This window comes from Heterodontus francisci, chromosome 5 (assembly GCF_036365525.1).
Source record: "Heterodontus francisci isolate sHetFra1 chromosome 5, sHetFra1.hap1, whole genome shotgun sequence".
Classification (NCBI taxonomy): Eukaryota; Metazoa; Chordata; class Chondrichthyes; order Heterodontiformes; family Heterodontidae; genus Heterodontus; species Heterodontus francisci.
Genome location: NC_090375.1, coordinates 149934328 through 149951203, shown reverse-complemented (window position 1 = coordinate 149951203; position 16876 = coordinate 149934328). Strand labels below are relative to the sequence as shown.

The window sequence follows — 16876 nt, the reverse complement described above, 5'->3', positions numbered from 1 at the left end:
CAGTAGTGATGGGAATGTTTTTCAGCTACGTTAAGAGTCAAAAGAACAATCAACGAACACATAGCACTTTGAGGATTTGTCAGGGCAGGTTAGGTATGGCTGACAAGCTAAATAGAAACTTTGCATTAGCTTTCACTGATGTAGATGATGCCATGGTTTTGGTAATAGAGGATAGGTGTGCAGTTAAAATTGCTTCATTAGAAGTAACTAAGAAAATGCCTCAGCTAAAATCAATGTACTTAAGGCTGATAGTGCTGCAAAGACTTGATGCAACTTACTTCAGAACCTCAGAGAAACAGGGAAGTCACAGACTCTTGTATTCAATAGCTCATTGAGGTTTGGGTTCACTCCTCTAGATTGGAGGATAACTCATATGGTCCCATTATTTAGGAAAGAAAATAAATCAAATCCTGAAAATTATAGGCCTGTGAGTTTGGCTTTGGTCCTGTCTCACTGATTTGAATGAGATCTTTGAAGAAGTGATCAAAACGTGACTGATGATAGCCCATGTTGTTTTATACCTTGACTTCCAAACAGCATTTGATAAAGTATTATATTGCTATACGGCTATTAAAAATAATTATATGTCACAGGACATTTATTATGTTAGGTAGTAGTTGAAACCATATGACCAAATAGTAATTATTAATGGGAGTGGATCTAACTAGGACAAGTGCTGTTCATCATTTTCACTTAAGATTAAGAGGAGTTTATAAACAGAGACATTCTGAAATTAAAGATGATACAAAAATCTGCATGAGGTTAGAATTTAGTCAAGAGAACAATCAAGGAACACATTGGTGCTTTGAGGATTTGTCAGGCAGGTTAGATATGGCTGATGAGCTAAACAGATACTTTGCACCAGCTTTCACTTCTGTCGATGATGTCCTGGTCACAGTATTAGAGGATAGGTGTTGCAGTCAAAATTGCTTCATTAGAAGTAACTAAGAAAATGCCTTCAGTTAAAATCAATGCACTGAACTCAACAGGTTGTAGGCTAATTTAGATAGGTTAGAACACGAGAAACAGGAGCACGAGCAGGCAATACAGCTCCACCAATCAATAAGATCATCGCCAAACTTCTACATCAACTTCAATTTCCTGCCCTATCCCAATATCCCTCGATTCCCTTACTGCCCAAAGATTTATCGATTTCAGTTTTTAAGATACTCATCGACTGAGCATCTACAGCCCTCTGACGTACAGAATTCCAGAGATTCATTGAGTGAAGAAATTTCTCCCCATTTCAGTCCTAAATGGCTGGCCCCTTATCCTGAGACTATGACCCCAAGCTCTAGACTGTCCAGGGAAAACATCCTCTCAGCTTCCACCCTGTCAAGCCCTCTAAGAATTTTCTACATTTCAATGAGGTCATCTCTCATTCTTCTAAACTCCAAAGGACACAGGCCCATTCCACTCAATCTCGCCTCACAGGATAGACCTTTCATCCCAGGAATTATTCTAGTGAATCTTTAATGCACCGTCTGAGGCTAGTATATTTTTCCCTTGGGTAAGAAAACCAAAAACTGTACACAGTACTCCAAGTGTGGCATCACCAAGGTCCCATATAATTGCAGCAAGAATTCCTTACTCCTATATACCAACCTCCTTGCTATAAAGGCTGACATACCATTACCCTTAATTGTTTGCTGTATCTGTGTGTTAACTATCTGCGATTCATCTGCACGGACCCCCAAATCCCTCTGAATACCAACATTTACTGGTCTATCACCATTTATAAATATTCTGCTTTTCCATTCTTCTTACCAAAATGGATAATTTCACACTTCCCCACATTATACTTCATCCACCAGCTACTTGCCCAAACACTTAACAAGTCTATATCCCTTTGCAGCCTCCTCACAGCTTACTTTCCCACCTAGTATTGTTTTCCTGGCAAACTTGGATAGACTACACTCACTGTCCTCATTTAAGTCAATGATATAGATTGTAAATAACTGATCCTTGCAGCACTCAACTAGTTACACCCACCCATCCCAAAAATTACCTGTTTATTCCCACTGTTTTCTTTTTGTTAACCAATTCTCAATCCAAGCTAATACACTACTCCCAATCCCATGAGCCCTAATCTTGTGTCACAACCTTCTGTGTGACACCTTTTTTTTTATTCATTCATGGGATGTGGGCATCACTGGCCAGGCCAGCATTTATTGCCCATCCCTAATTGCCCTTGAGAAGGTGGTGGTGAGCTGCCTTCTTGAACTGCTGCAGTCCATGTGGGGCAGGTACACCCACAGTACTGTTAGGAAGGGAGTTCCAGGATTTTGACCCAGCGACAGTGAAGGAACGACAATATAGTTCCAAGTCAGGATGGTGTGTGACTTAGAGGGGAACTTGCAGGTGGTGGTGTTCCCATGTATTTGCTGCCCTTGTCCTTCTAGTTGGTAGAGGTCGCGGGTTTGGAAGGTGCTGTCTGAGGAGCCTTGGTGCATTGCTGCAGTGCATCTTGTAGATGGTACACACTGCTGCCAGTGTGTACTCCAGTTCAGTTTCTGGTCAATGGTAGCCCCTAGGATGTTGATAGTGGGGGATTCAGCAATGGTAATGCCGTTGAATGTCGAGGGGAGATGGTTAGATTCTCTCTTGTTGGAGATGGTCATTGCCTGGCACTTGTGTGGCGCGAATGTTACTTGCCACTTATCAGCCCAAGCCTGGATATTGTCCAGGTCTTGCTGCATTTCTACACGGACTGCTTCAGTATCTGAGGAGTCACGAATGGTGCTGAACTTTGTGCAATCATCAGCGAACATCCCCACTTCTGACCTTATGATTTAAAGAAGGTCATTGATGAAGCAGCTGAAGATGGTTGGGCCTAGGACACTACCCTGAGGAACTCCTGCAGTGATGTCCTGGAGCTCAGATGATTGACCTCCAACAACCACAACCATCTTCCTTTGCGCTAGGTATGACTCCAGCCAGCGGAGGGTTTTCCCCGATTCCCATTGACCTCAGTTTTGTGATGGCTCCTTGATGCCATACTCGGTCAAATGCTACCTTGATGTCAAGGGCAGTCACTCTCACCTCACCTCTTGAGTTCAGCTCTTTTGTCCATGCTTGAACCAAGGCTGTAATGAGGTCAGGAGCTGAGTGGCCCTGGCGAAACCCAAACTGAGCATCACTGAGCAGGTTGTTGCTAAGCAAGTGCCACTTGATGGCACTGTTGATGACACCTTCTATCACTTTGCTGATGATTGAGAGTAGGCTGATGGGGCGGTAATTTGTCCTGCTTTTTGTGTACAGGACATACCTGGGCAATTTTCCACATTGCAGGGTAGATGCCAGTGTTGTAGCTGTACTGGAACAACTTGGCTAAGGGCACGGCAAGTTCTGGAGCACAGGTCTTCAGTACTATTGCCGGAATATTGTCAGGGTCCGTAGCTTTTGCAGTATCCTGTGCCTTCAGTCGTTTCTTGATATCACGCGGAGTGAATCAAATTGGTTGAGGTCTGGCATCTGTGATGCTGGGGACTTCAGGTGGAGGCCGAGATGGATCATCAACTCGGCACTTCTGGCAGAAGATTGTTGCAAATGCTTCAGCCTTATCTTTCGCACTGATGTGCTGGGCTCCCCCATCATTGAGGATGGGGATATTTGTGGAGCCACCTCCTCCAGTTAGTTGTTTAATTGTCCACCACCATTCTCGGCTGGATGTGGCAGGACTGCAGAGCTTAGATCTGATCCGCTGGTTATGGGATTGCTTAGCTCTGTATATCGCATGCTGCTTACGCAGTTTGGCACGCAAGTAGTCCTGTGTTGTAGCTTCACCAGGTTGACACCTCATTTTGAGGGATGCCTGGTGCTGCTCCTGGCATGCCCTCCTGCACTCTTCATTGAATCAGGGTTGGTCTCCTGGCTTGATGGTAATGGTAGAGTGGGGGATATGCCGGGCCATGAGGTTACAGATTGTGCTTGAGTACAATTCTGCTGCTGCTGATGGCCCACAGCGCCTCATGGATGCCCAGTTTTGCATTGCTAGATCTGTTCGAAATCTATCCCATTCAGCACGGTGATAGTGCCACACAACACAATGGACGGTATCCTCAATGTGAAGGCGGGACTTCGTCTCCACAAGGACTGTGCGGTGGTCACTCCTACCAATACTGTCATGGACAGATGCGTCTGCGGCAGGCAGATCGATGAGGACAAGGTCGAGTATGTTCTTCCCTCGTGTTGGTTCCTCCACCACCTGCCGCAGACCCAGTCTAGCAGCCATGTCCTTTAGGACTTGGCTAGCTCGGTCAGTAGTGGTGCTACCGAGCCACTCTTGGTGATGGACATTGAAGTTCCCCACCCAGAGTACATTTTGTGCCCTTGCCACCCTCAGAGCTTCCTCCAAGTGGTGTTCAACATGGTGGAGTACTGACTCATCAGCTGAGGGAGGGCAGTAGGTGGTAATCAGTAGGATGTTACCTTGCCCATGTTTGACCTGATGCCATGAGACTACATGGGGTCTGGAGTCGATGTTGAGGACTCCCAGGGAAACTCCCTCCCTACTGTATACCACTGTGCCACCACCTCTGTTGGGTCTGTCCTGCCGGTGGGACAGGACGTACCCGGGGATGGTGATGGCAGTGTCTGGGACATTGTCTGTAAGGTATGATTCCGTGAGAATGAATATGTCAGGCTGTTGCTTGACTAGTCTGTGGGACTGCTCTCCCAACTTTGGCACAAGCCCCCAGATGTTAGTAAGGAGGACTTTGCAGGGTCGTCAGGGCTGGGTTTGCCGTTGTCGTTTCCGGTGCCTAGGTCGATGCCGGGTGGGCCGTCCGGTTTCATCCCTTTTTATAGACTTTGTAGCGGTTAGGTACAACTGAGTGGCTTGCTAGGCCATTTCAGGGGGCATGTAAGAGTTAACCACATTGCTGTGGGTCTGGAGTCACATGTCAGCCAGACCAGGTAAGGACAGCAGATTTCCTTCCCTAAAGGACATTAGTGAACCAGATGGGTTTTTACAACAATCGACAATGGTTTCATGGCCATCATTAGACTAGTTTTAATTCCAGATTTATTAATTAAATTCAAATTCCACCTTCTGCTGTGGTGGGATTCGAACCCATGTCCCCAGAGGAATACCCTGGGTTTCTGGGTTACTAGTCCAGTGATAATACCACTACGCCACTGCCTACCCCTATTGAATGCTTTCTGAAAATCCAAATATACTGCATACCACTAAACCCTCAAAAAAATCTTTCATAAAACCATGTTGACTGTGTGTTGAAACATTTTGTGATTTTCCAAGGGCCTCTGTTACCACATCCTTAATAATAGATTCTAACATTTTCCCCAACAACTTATGTCAGGCTAACTGGCCTATAGTTCCACATCTTCTCTCTGCCTCCTTTCTTGAACAGCGGAGTTACATTTCCTACCTTCCAATCCACAGCATCATTCTAGAATCCAAGGAAATCTGAAGATCAAAACCAATGCATCCAAAGTCTCTGCAGCCACCTCTTTTCAAACCCTACGGTTTGGCCATCAGGTCCAGGGGATTTGTTGGCTTTTAGTCCCATTAATTCCTCCACTATGTTTTCTTTACTAATATTATTTTAAATTCCTCATTCTCATTCAACCCTTGGTTCCCTACAATTTCCAGCCTGTTCTTTGTGTCTTCTGCTGTGAAGACAAGACACAAAATATTTGTTTAATGTCTCTACCATTTCCTTATTCCCTATTATAATTTCTCCTAACTGTGTCTCTAAGGAATCTATGTTTACATTCACTAATCTCTTCCTTTCAACATTCATATAAAACAGATAAGAACTTTTACATTTCATGCTAGTATAGTCTCATGTTCTATTTTCTCCCTCTTTATCAATTTCTTGGTCATCTTTTGCTGATTTTTAAAACCCTCCCAATCCTCAGACTTAGTACTCTTTTCGGCAACATTATAAGCTTCTGCTTTTAATCGAATACTATCCTTAAATCCTCTAGCTAGCCATGGTTGTACCACTTTTCCAATTGAGTTTTTTTAAGTCCTTAAGGGTATGCATGCTGAAGAATTCTGAATTAATTCTTTAAATATTTGCCATTGCTCATTTACTGTCATATCTTTTAATCTAATCTCCTAAACTACTTTAGCCTATTCATCCCCATACCTCCGCAATTGGTTTGTTTAAATTTAAGACCATAGTTTCAAACTTAACCACGTCAGTCTCAAACATTCTTTGGCCTCCTTGTCTCGAGAGACAATGGGTAAGCACCTGGAGGTGGTCAGTGGTGTGTGGAGCAGCGCCTGGAGTGGCTATAAAGGCCAATTCTAGAGTGACAGGCTCTTCCACAGGTGCTGCAGAAAAATTTGTTTGTCGGGGCTGTTACACAGTTGGCTCTCTCCTTGCGCCTCTGTCTTTTTTCCTGCCAACTGCTAAGTCTCTTCGACTCGCCACACGTTAGCCCCACCTTTATGTCTCAAACATTATATGAAATTCTATCGTATTATGATCACTCTTCACCCAGATGATCTTCTACAATAAGATTATCAATTAATCACTGACATCACTGACCTGAAACATTAACTCTGCTTCTCTCTCCACAGATGCTGCCAGACCTGCTCAGTTTTTCCAGCACTTTCTGTTTTTATTTTAGCTTGTTCTCTAGTTGGTTCCTTGATATATTATTCTAGAAAACAGTCTCCAATACATTCCATGAACTTGTCCTCCAAGCTACTTTTGCCAATTTGGTTTGCTCTGTCTATACAAAAATTAAAGTCTCCCATGATTATTGCATTACCCTGGTTACATGCTCCTCTAATTTCCTGAATTATCCAACATCTTGATTACTGTTCGGGGGTCATATAAACTACTCCCACCAATGTTTTCTGCCTTTTGTTATTTTGCAGCTCCACCCATACTGATTCTACATCCTGATTTTCTGGGTTAAGATCCTTCCTCACTAATGCCTTTATCTTGTATTTTATTAATAATTGAGAATCTGGAGAAGGTTCAGATGAAGTTGACCAGGATGGTACCGAATCTTTCAGCTCCTTGTCATGAGGCCTGGATCTCAACCCCAGCCGTCTTCTTCCCTCCTCTCTCCCCAACCCCTCCCCTCTCCAAGTTCAGTGTGAGCTATTAGTCAATGTTTATTTTGAATTTGAAGGAGTTTTCTACTAAAAAGTCAGAAAAGTTGAGAATGGGTCCTACTTTAATTACTCTCTATTGGAGTGAGGAAGAGGAGGAAGAAGAGCAACAAGAGGAGAGGAATGAAGAAGCTTCAGGAGGACCTGTGGGAAGACAGCAACAGAAGGCCCCTGCATGCTAAAGGCCTTACCCATCTCACAAGGTATGCAGAACAAGGATCAGCTTCCTTGACCTGTCATTGCATCAGGAGGCAGATTGTCAAAGCAGGTAGTTTCGGATTTATGAAGCCTCCTGGATGGCAACTTGACGTCTGGCGGCATGCCATGCCAATGGCAGTGAAAGTGACCACCGCCCTCAATTTTTATGCCGCTGTATCTTTCCAGATTGCCACAGAGTATATCTCAGGATTGTTTCAGTCAGCTGCCCACAAATGGTCTATTTACAAGAGCCAGCTGATACATTTCATTTTGGACTGTTGACATCAGTCAGACCGACAGCGTCTCAAGTTTTGCAGATTTGGCTGGCTTCCCACAAGTGCAGGGTATGATTGACTGCACACATGTAGCCATCAAGGCACCTTACAAATAGTCAGGAGCCTTTGTGAACCACTATGGCTTCCAGTCAATAAGTATGTAGACTGAAAGAAGAAATTCATGCAACTATGTGCCCGCTATCCATGAAGCTGCCATGATACCTTCATTTGAAGATAATCCAATATTCCACCAAAGTTACAACCTGGGACCAATGTTAAAGGATGGCTGCGTGGGGAAAGGAGCAACCCCTTATAACATGGCTGATGCCACCCCTTTGAAACTCTACCTCTCTATAGAAAAGCAGATAATCCAGAAGCAGCCATGTCACCACAAGATACAGCACTGAGTAGGCTGTTGGGAAGTTCAAGGTAAGGTTTAGGTGCCCCCTGCAATAGTCACCAGGCATAATCTCAGGAATCAATACCATCACTCAACAGAGGGGACTGGAGTAAGAAAGCCAACATGAATCATCATCTGGGAAGGAAGAGGAGAGTGAAAAGAATGATAGTGGACATAAGGAATGCCGTAAGGAACATCTTTTCTGCCTGTAACAAGGCTCTACACTTTCTTAATTGAATATAGACCCCCATATTACATGTATGGAAACTTCATTGTGGTAAACATTTGTATAAACCTCTCAATAAAACAGACTTTTTCTTGGTCCTAACAGAAGCTCCTGTAGAATCATAGAATTTTACAGTACAGAAGGAAGTCACTTAACATCATGCCTGCGTTAGCTCTTTGAAAGAACTACTATGTAGTTAGGCCCACTTCTCTGCTATTTCCCCACGGGCTTGCAAATTTTCCCTTTTCACGTACATGTCCCTTTGGAAAGTTACTATATAAAAGGAAGATCCTTGGTATAATTTCATGGTTATTTTATAAAATGCAATGGCGCATTTAATCTGTATAAGTCAGTTAGGAGATGTCCAAGTTCAGTAAACTAATTACTGGCAGGCCAGTATACCAGAAGCTCCTATAGAATGAAAAGAACTGAAATCTTATAAACGGAACCACTGACAAGAACTATTCTTCTTCTTCTTTGGCCTCCTTGTCTCGAGAGACAATGGGTAAGCACCTGGAGGTGGTCAGTGGTTTGTGGAGCAGTGCCTGGAGTGGCTATAAAGGCCAATTCTAGAGTGACAGGCTCTTCCACAGGTGCTGCAGAAAAATTTGTTTGTCGGGGCTGTTACGCAGTTGGCTCTCCCCTTGCGCTTCTGTCTTTTTTCCTACCAACTGCTAAGTCTTTTCGACTCGCCACACTTTAGCCCCGCCTTTATGGCTGCCCGCCAGTCTGGCGAACGCTGACAACTGACTCCCACGACGTGATCAATGTCACAGGACTTCATGTCGCGTTTGCAGACGTCTTTAAAGCGGAGACATGGACGGCCGGTGAGTCTGATACCAGTGGCGAGCTCACTGTACAATGTGTCTTTGGGGATCTTGCCATCTTCCATGCGGCTCACATGGCCAAGCCATCTCAAGCGCCGCTGACTCAGTAGTATGTATAAGCTGGGGATGTTGGCCGCCTCGAGGACTTCTGTGTTGGAGATACGGTCCTGCCACCTGATGCCAAGGATTCTCCGGAGGCAGCGAAGATGGAATGAATTGAGACGTCGCTCTTGGTTGACATACGTTGACCAGGCCTCGCTGCCATAGAGCAAGGTACTGAGGACACAGGCTTGATACACTCGGACTTTTGTGTTCCGTGTCAGTGCGCCATTTTCCCTCACTCTCTTGGCCAGTCTGGACACAGAAGTGAAAGCCTTTCCCATGCGCTTGTTGATTTCTGCAACTAGGGACAGGTTACTGGTGATAGTTGAGCCTAGGTAGGTGAATTCTTGAACCACTTCCAGAGCGTGGTCGCCAATATTGATGGATGGAGCATTTCTGACGTCCTGTCCCATGATGTTCGTTTTCTTGAGGCTGATGGTTAGGCCAAATTCGTTGCAGGCAGCCGCAAACCTGTCGATGAGACTCTGCAGGCACTCTTCAGTGTGAGATGTTAAAGCAGCATCGTCAGCAAAGAGGAGTTCTCTGATGAGGACTTTCCGTACTTTGGACTTCGCTCTTAGACGGGCAAGGTTGAACAACCTGCCCCCTGATCTTGTGTGGAGGAAAATTCCTTCTTCTGAGGACTTGAACGCATGTGAGAGCAGCAGGGAGAAGAAAATCCCAAAAAGTGTGGGTGCGAGAACACATCCCTGTTTCACGCCACTCAGGATAGGAAAGGGGTCTGATGAGGCGCCGCTATGTTGAATTGTGCCTTTCATATTGTCATGGAATGAGGTGATGATACTTAGTGGCTTTGGCGGACATCCAATTTTTTATAGTAGTCTGAAGAGACGACGTCTGCTGACGAGGTCAAAGGCTTTGGTGAGATCAATGAAAGCAATGTAGAGGGGCATCTGTTGTTCGCGGCATTTCTCCTGTATCTGACGAAGGGAGAACAGCATGTCAATGGTCGATCTCTCTGCTCGAAAGCCACACTGTGCCTCAGGGTAGACGCGCTCGGCCAGCTTCTGGAGCCTGTTCAAAGCGACTCGAGTGAAGACTTTCCCCACTATGCTGAGCAGGGAGATTCCACGGTAGTTGTTGCAGTCACCGCGGTCACCTTTGTTTTTATAGAGGGTGATGATATTGGCATCGCGCATGTCCTGAGGTACTGCTCCCTCATCCCAGCACAGGCAAAGCAGTTCATGTAGTGCTGAGAGTATAGCAGGCTTGGCACTCTTGATTATTTCAGGGGTAATGCTGTCCTTTCCAGGGGCTTTTCCGCTGGCTAGAGAATCAATGGCATCACTGAGTTCCGATTTTGTTGGCTATACGTCCAGCTCATCCATGACTGGTAGAGGCTAGGCTGCATTGAGGGCAGTCTCAGTGACAACATTCTCCCTGGAGTACAGTTCTAGGTAGTGCTCAACCCAGCGGTCCATTTGCTTGCGTTGGCCAGTGATTATGTCCCCTGATTTAGATTTGAGGGGGGCGATCTTCTTGATGGTTGACCCAAAAGCTCTCTTAATGCCATCATACATTCCTCTGATGTTTCTGGTGTCTGAGGCCAGCTGAATATGACTGCATAGGTGTTGCCAGTAGTCGTTTGCGCAGCGCCTGGCTGTTCTTTGTGCAGTGCTCCTGGCTGCTTTAAGTGCTACGGATGTTCACTCGCTGGGGGCTTTCTTGTAGTTCAACAGTGCAATGCGCTTAGCGGCTATGACTGGTTCCAGCTCTTCAATATGAGGTTGAAACCAGTCTGCATTCCTCTTCGCACATTTGTAGGTGGTCAAAGCTGACTCATAGATGGTGTCTCTGATGTGGGCCCACTTGGTCTCAGCATCCCCTGTGGGAGTGTTTTGAAGGGCTGTTACAAGTGAGTTTAGAAATTTTAGTAACAGCTGTGGATGAGAAATTCTGCTCGTGTTGATGCGCAGGTGGCCCTTCTGCTTGGAATGATGCAACTTCTTTGGTCTGAGTCTAACCTTGCTGCACACCAGGGAGTGGTCGGTGTCGCAGTCTGCACTGTGGAAGCTGCGTGTGATTTGAACACTTTTTAAGGAGGCTCACCTTGTGACGATGAGGTCTAGCTGGTGCCAACGACACGATCTTGGGTGCCTCCATGAAACCTGGTGACAGGGTTTAGTGTGAAAGAACGAGTTGGTGATGCAGAGGTTATGATAGGTACACAACTCAAGCAGTCTCTGCCCATTCTTATTCATCCTTCCAACGCCATAGCGCCCAAGGCAGGAGGGCCATGAGTCCTGGTCGGCCCCAACCCTGGCATTAAAGTCCCCCAGCAGGAATAGGTGTTCGGGATGCTACTAATGATGTTATGGAGTTCCTCGTAGAATTGGTCTTTAGCTTCAGGTGGGGAGCAGAGTGTTGGAGCATAGATGCTGAGTAGGTGTACTGGGCCAGTGGTGGTGAGCAGTTGGATGGACAGTATGCGTTCCGAGCCATTTGAGGGAGGCTCTATCATGCTGAGCAAGGAGTTTCTGATGGCGAAGCCCACTCCATGCTGTCTTGGTTCTTCAGGATCCCTGCCCTGCCAGAAGAACTATTGAGTGCAATATTTTGTAAATGTTATGTTTTGCTAGCTGTTCTCTTATGGCATTGTGCACAGTCATACTATTTTATGAGGGGTTTTGAGGTGTGGAAGTGGGGGAAACATTGTATCTCCACTGAAAAAAATTGCAAAAGATCTCCTCAGAGACAGTGAAGTATTTGCAATTCATTCCTGGAAAATACCTTTTTCCCTACCCAGTTTAGATAGAAAAACAACTTTGTTCTCACATACCACAGATACATAAACAAATATATGTCTGATATGGGGAAGCAAATCTTTACCTTGACTGTCCAAAAAAAAAGCCAAAAATAGAAAATGCTGCAAATAAACAGCAAATCTGTGGAGATAGCTCCTCTATCTTGACCTCACAGTAAACTTCCAACCCCAGAACAGTGTAACCTTTAATTAACTCTGCAAAATGCCACAGAGTCGCTAGTGATATTATAAAAACCATGTGCTTCGTGCGCATTTCATTCCCGTCACAATTCTGTCACATACATCAGCCATCACATTGAAATTTCTGTCAAAAAGGGATGAACATGAACTCTCCAGAAAAAGAATGTCTCCAGCCTCTTACTTGACCTCAATATGAACTCACTCAGAAGTTACTTAACAGCAGCTTTGAACAAACACATAGCTACACTTTAGAAGCACATGTGTTTTACATGGTGTAATGTTCCTGCCCTTATAAAACAGCACAGGTTTTGACTTTACATGAGTAGCAACACAGTGTGTTTATAAACATACATGCACACACACTGACCACCACAGATGCAAAATAATCTTTAAAAAGTTTTTTAAAAGCTAATCATTCGAAGTTCAGTACTTGTCCTCTGAATCTTTCAAGTACTTTCTATCTTTAATTATTTGGTGAGGGAACTGTAAACTCCAATTGATCTAAAGCTGCACTTTGGTGATCTTAAAAATTATCTACTGCTCAGCAACAGCAATATTACATTGAGTGAATAACTGGACTTGGTAGCACCCATTTGTAAGCGCTATACAGCCTTCTGAAGGTTGAAAATCAGTTCTTAGATGTGCAGGCCCATATGGGATGTGCACTAGATGCCATCTCTGTACAAAGGTTTGTGAGCACTCACCTAACAACCATCAGTAGTAAAGGCCTGCTCAAGTCACAAGAAAAAAACAACCCGAACCCGACAGAACCAGATGGGATCCAAACCTGACCAGAGTCCCTCCATTTTCCCCCCGAGCCAAGCCCGACCCGACCGCCGCAATGTTCCCTTTACTTTCCTTGCGACTCCCAATTTTCAGGGAGCTGCAGCATGAGCATGATGACGTCATAGAGACGCTCACACTCTCACTGTGCAGACTCAGAGTTTCCCTGCTTGATGTCCTGGACTCGCAGCTCAGGTAAGTTTTTAACTTTTAACACTTACCTTGTTCTGTGTGTCCAAACCGAACCCGGCCCGACCCAAGCCCAAAGGCCGGACCCGGAAGTGCGGCCCGACCCAACCCCGACACATGTTGTCAGGTCCCATCGGGTTCAGGTCGGGTAGCAGGCCTTTTATCAGCAGCGTGCAGGAGTAGTTAGATTATGTCATCAATCAGTATGCAACCTTGATTTGACATCAGCGCTGCCATTTTCAGGTACCTGGACGGGTGCAACTCCAACAACACTCAAGAAGCTCGACTCCATCCAGGATAAAACAGCTGCTTGATTGGTACCCCCTCCACCGCCTTCAACATTCACTCCCTCCACCACCGACGCACAGCGGCAGCAGTGTCTAACTAGATGTTTACAAGATGCGCTGCAGCAACTCACCAAGCATCCTTCGACAGAACCTTCCAAACTTGCGACCTCTACCACCTAGAAGGACAAGTGCATGGGAACACCACCACCTTTTTTCCCCACTTTTTTTCTTACCCATGAAAAAACATGGAACAAGTTTGAAAAATGGACTGTTTAACCCAGCTTGGGAAAGGGACTATTACTTCTCAGAGTCCTGGTTTTTATCGTGTAATGGTTTAGCTGGCTGGCTACATGCTAACACAATGTTAGCACATGGTAGAACTAGCTCTATTCTGTCAACAAAAGTAATTCGCATTGGCATTGCATACTGTTTTGCTTGCGAGCTAATACAGTTGTGCTGCTCTCCATTGATGTTTGTATGCTTAGCTACTTTATATATAGGGAGAAATGTGTTTTAAATCAGACTGTGTTTTAATGGTATTAGGTTGGCCATACACTTTATCTTCAGATTAACTGCCCCCATGTCTGTGGCTGAGTCAATAATTTTGTCAAATGTCTGTGATGTAACATATTGGTGCCTATCCCTGATCAGAACTTTTCTAGGCAAGCTAAAGTTTCTTTTCCCTCTCCAATGCAGTTTAAGTCAACGCATTGTCCAGATGATAATTAACCAAGCAATCTTCACCATATCTACTGAGTAATACACCTTGCAGGGACAGGAGTTCTCCTGAAGTAAGCATGAGCACACTTCCAAACTTTTGCTGAAACACTGGACTCAAACTGTACAAGTACTGTGATTTGTTATCTTCTCACTTATGTTGCTAAACTTTTCCAAAGATTCTTTTTAGAATGCTCCAACTATCACTCAACTCCCTTTGTGACTCAAGTTGCCACATTCCGCCCATAAGAATGAAGAAAATTCTACTGAAGTTAATTCATCCTGACCAGTAGGATTTAGTAAGAAAAAATTCCCCACTAATACAGCTGGAACAGTTGGTATAACTACTGTCAGCTTACCTTCATCCAATCAAATGAAAACGCATTTGGTATTGGCCGAGTTTAAATCAAAATAGATTGGCATCTAAACAGTAGGCACTATGCAGTAGTTATAAATGCCCCATTAAGCTATGCCAACAGACCTGGAGGAAGTGGCCCTCCCCTTTGTGTTCTAGCACAAGCATTGCTTGTTGAGGCACAGACTTGAACATTTTTAATTGCTGGATAAGACCACAGGAACAGGAATAGGCCATTTAACCCCTCAAGTCATGGCTGATCTGTGACCTAACTCCATATACCCGCCTTTGCCCATATGCCTCAATACCTTTGGTTCACAAAAATCCATCAATCTCAGATTTAAAAATAACAACTGACCTAGTATCAATTGGCATTTGTGAGAAAGAGTCCCAAACTTCTACGACTTTTTGTGTGTAGAAGTGTTTCCTAACTGCACTCCTGAAAGATCTGGCTCTAAATTTTAGGCTATGTTCTCTTAGTCTTAAGACTCCCAAACCAACAGAAATAGTCTCTCTTTATCTAGCCTAACAACTCCCCCCACTCCCCTCCAATATCTTGAAAACTTTGATCAAATCACCCCCTAACCTTCTAAATTCCACAGAATATAACCCTAGTTTGTGTAATCTCTCCTCATAATTTAACCCTTGGAGTCATGTATCATTCTGGTAAACCTACGCCACAATCCAAGGCCAGTTTATCCTTCATAAGGTGTGGTGCCCAAAACTGAACACAGTATGCCAGATGTGGTCTAGCCAGGGCTTTATATAGCTGTAGCATAACTTGTACTCCCTTGTATTTTACTCTTGTAGATATAAAGCACAGCATCCCATTAGCCTTTTTGATTTTTTGTTGGACCTCCACTGTTTCTAGCTTTTCACCATTTAGAAATTACTCATCTATCCTTTTTGCATCCAGAATGAATGATCTTCCACTTGCTTACATTGAAATCCATTTGCCACAAGTTTTGCCTATTCACTTAATCAATATCTCTTTGTAATTTTATGCTTCCATCTACACTGCTTACAATGCTGCCGATCTTTCTGTCATCAGCAAACTTGAATATGTGCCTCTCTATCCCATCGTCTAAGCTGTTCATAAATACAGTGAACAGTTATGGTCCCAACACAGATCCTTGTGGGACACCACTAAGTCACAACCTGCCAATTAGAATACCTGCCCATTATCCCTACTCTCTGTCTCCTGCCACTCAGACAATTTCCTAACCAGATTAATTCAATTCTATCAGCTTCAACTGTAGCTAACAGTCTATTTTGAGGGATTTTGCCAAATGCCTTCTGGAAGTCCATATTAATTACGTCCATATTAATACCATCCATAGAAATTCCCCTGTCCACTACTTTCGTCACCTTTTCAAAAAATTCAATCAGAGTCATCAGGCATGACTTACCCTTTACAAATCCATGCTGGCTCTCTCTGATCGGTTGAAAATTTTCAGGGTGTTCACTCTATCCTTAATTATAGACTTATCACTCTGCTATTTAAGGAAGGTGAGAGAGGGAAACAGAGAATTATAGACCAGTTAGCCTAATAACTGTTGTCAGGAAATTACTAGAGTGATATGTTATTTACTTTATAGGAGATCTTACTGAGGTGCAACTTGAAATAAAGTAAAATGTCATTACTCAGGCTGAATGAAGATATACATTTGTCCTTTTAGTTATGGGATTTCTTAACAAGGGACATTCCCATCCACCACCCTGCATAATCTTTGATCTCACGTAACCCAAAGTAACTCCAATTTACATAATTTTGATCTTTGTCCTCAGCTGACACATACATATCTCTCATATTTTAATATAAATTTTATGTCCTAACAACATTTAATTTCACCCTCTGTTGCCCTTGTCCATTTGGCTACTGATAATGTACTCAGCAAGTGTCAGCTTTGCCCGTTTGGTAGAACTCTCACTTCCGAGTCAGAAGGTTGTAGGCTCAAAACCCACTCTAGCATTTGGGGCGTCTAATCTAGGCTGATACTTCAATGCTTCACAGGGGCAGTGTAGTAATCTCAGAGATGTCGCCCTTTGGATGAGATGTAGAACTGAGACCCCGTCTGCTTGCTTAGGTGAATGGAAAAGATCCCACAGCACTATTTGAAGAAGCAAAGGGAGTTCTTCCAGTCTCCGAGTCAACATTCCTCCCTTAACCAGCAGCACCAAAAAACAGATTAACTGATTATTAATTTAATTTCCTGTTTGTGGGGCTTTGTTGTGCACCAGTTGGCCGCCTACATAACAAAGTGACAACACTTCAAAAAGTAATTCACTTGTTGGGCAGTGCTTTGGGATATTTAAATAATTTTCTTTTCTCTTTTAGCATATAGCTTCATTCTGTATAAGCTATACATGGGTGTGTGGCCCACTCACACAGTTTAGCACATTGCAACACAAACACATTAATTAACCCTTCATTAAATCCATGTAGCACTGCAATT

General features: G+C 44.1%; 1 protein-coding gene across 6 annotated transcripts in view; it reads right to left on the bottom strand.

The window, feature by feature from the left end:
• The window catches only part of sugct (succinyl-CoA:glutarate-CoA transferase), a 601965-nt gene that overhangs the window by 499447 nt on the left and 85642 nt on the right, over positions 1–16876 (bottom strand). The gene's annotated exons all lie outside the window — the stretch shown is intronic.